The sequence below is a fragment of the Nestor notabilis genome, unplaced genomic scaffold (assembly GCF_000696875.1).
Source record: "Nestor notabilis isolate BGI_N333 unplaced genomic scaffold, ASM69687v1 scaffold15239, whole genome shotgun sequence".
NCBI lineage: Eukaryota > Metazoa > Chordata > Aves > Psittaciformes > Psittacidae > Nestor > Nestor notabilis.
In genome coordinates, this window is record NW_009944449.1 from 1,321 (window position 1) to 3,833 (window position 2,513).

The following is a 2,513-nucleotide window of genomic DNA, read 5'->3' on the forward strand; positions in this document are numbered from 1 at the left end:
CTGCCAGAGGGGAGATTGAGATGAGCTCTTGGGCAGAAGCTCTTCCCTGTGAGGGTGCTGAGGCGCTGGCACAGGGTGCCCAGAGAAGCTGTGGCTGCCCCATCCCTGGCAGTGTTCAAGGCCAGGTTGGACACAGGGGCTTGGAGCAACCTGCTCTAGTGGAAGGTGTCCCGTTGGACCAGGAAGCAGTGACGGGGCCGAGGCCGTGGTCTGGGAATCAGCCTCATCCCTGAGGATTCGCTGGGAGCGACACCAGCCCCGAGCTCTTTATTTGTCTGCTCAGTCTGGGAGTTCTTCAGGCACCGGTTCAAGGCAATGAACAGCCTCAAGAGCGGTGACTGGGGGGGGGCAGCACCCGGGGATGTGCTGCGGGTTGTTCTCATCTGAAAATAACTCTCCTTTGGGCTTAAGCAGCCGGAGCCGGAGCCGAGGCCGGGCCCTGGCGATGGGCACCAAGGAACCGGAGCCCTGAAGCCCGTGAGGAGCCGCAGCAGGAGCCGCACAGGGCTGAGCACCTTTGGTGTCATTCTGCCCCTTCGTTTTCCGGCTGGGGCTCAATGGGCTGCAACCCAGCGATGGGGGGTGAGAGGGGAACCCTCCTGCACCATGTCTCCTGCCTGCACCATGTGCCTGCTCCAGCATCCTCCTGCCCAGCTCAGCATCCTCGGGGCGGGATTTCTGAGCCCTCACAGGGATCGTTTCAAAGCTGCTGGGTTACTGGATGCGCAGGGTGAGAAGACCTGGGCTGTCTCCAGGGAGAGCAGCACCTGCACATCCCTCAGCCTCAGCTCTGCCCCTGGATGTGATTCCGAGAGTGTCTGTGGGATTTTACCAGTGCTGGTTTCAGTGGATGGATGCTGCGGATGCTCTCACCCTGACGCTGTCCCTGTGATGTGCTGGGAATGGATTTGGGGATGAATGGATCTGGGATAAGAAAAATTACAAATAAGGCAAAACAATCCGATGTGGATCCCTCCATTGACACCGCTTGGATGCGGAGCTATGAAGTTCAACCATCTGGGAAGCACTGGAGGTCTCACCATGGGTTAGATATCCAGCCATTGCCACCCACCAGCACATCCCCCCCCCAGGAGGAGATTCCTACCAAGAGAAGGGGGCTTTCACCCAGAACACCAGCAGAAGATAATAGTGGGGTTGTCCCCAATGCTGACACATCCAGGACTGACCATGGGGCATCCCCACGGTCAAGGGAAAGGCAACGGGCCCTGCTAATTGCAATTACCTCTCCACCACCACGGGACCTCGAGGCTGGTCCGTGGCTGTGGCAGAGCCACCATTTGGGCTCAAACCAGGCAAAATGTGGAAAGTGAGCTCGGTGGTTGTGTGTGGGGAGGGGACAGACCCCAGCAGCGGCTCTAAGAGGGTCTCCCATGCCCAGCACCACCCCGAGCAGTGGTGGTGGGGCTGCAGGTTCACTGCTGGGACATCGTCATCCTCAGGGCATGGTGTGGGGGGTGATAACAGCCCCTTGACCAGGGCACCTACATGGAGCTGGAGCCGAGGACTGTGCAGGGCTGGAGCTGGGCCAGAGGGAGGGATGGGGGGAGCAGCAGGTCCCCAGTGCAGAGGATCCAGACCCAACCCTTGGAGCACAACAGCTCTGGCCACATCAGCCGCAGCTGGGGATGATCACTCCCACCCCACACCTGATGTGCTCAGCCCCACAGCTCCCACCACACCCTTCCTCCTTCCTCCTTCCTTTTTCTCCTTCCTCCTTCCTCCTTTTCTCCTTTTTTTCCTTTTTTTTTCTCCCTTTTTTCTCCTTCTTTTCCTCCTCCTCCTCTCCCTGCAGTGAAGGAGGTCACAGCCCTGAGTCTGCTTGGCCCATAAGTCCTTCCTTAAGACCTCAGGTCTCTGTGAAGGGAAGCAGACAAGAGCTTGTGGTGCAGGCAGGGGATGAGATGCTGGTGCATGATTTAGGGCTGCTCTAAACCTCCTTTCTGAGGTGCTGGGGAGAGGAAGCGTTGGCTTTTCTGTGCCTGTTGCGGCGTGTGATGAGTGATTCTGTAGCACTCTGTGTTTGAAGGCGAGGATCCCTATGTGGGGTGCTGGGGTGTGGATGTGCCCCCGGTGCTCTAACACCTCTTGGGGAGGTGTTTGGGTGCTGCTTTTGGAGGCTTCATTTAAAGAAGGGAAATAAGTGCCATGCAAAGTGCTTCTGTGCGTTCATGAGCTGCCATTGAGCCAAGGACACTTCCCAGCGCCCAGTGGAGCCGGGATGGGGCTGGAGCTGGGCCGGGTTTGGGGGGTAGTTGCTTGTTGTAGGTTTTTGCTGTATTTCTCTGGCTCTCGTGGGGTTGGGGGGCCCTGCACAGTCTCGTGGGCACCTCCAGCCCTGCACGTTGCTCCTGATGCAGGAATGGGGCGAGTAACGTGGGGCTGATCCCCCAGGGCTGGTTCTGGGTCCCCCTCAGTTGTTACCAGCATCCCTGCGATGTGCTTAGAGCTGTGATCTGCAGTGCTTTGACCACACAACTGGTGCTGCTGCCTCG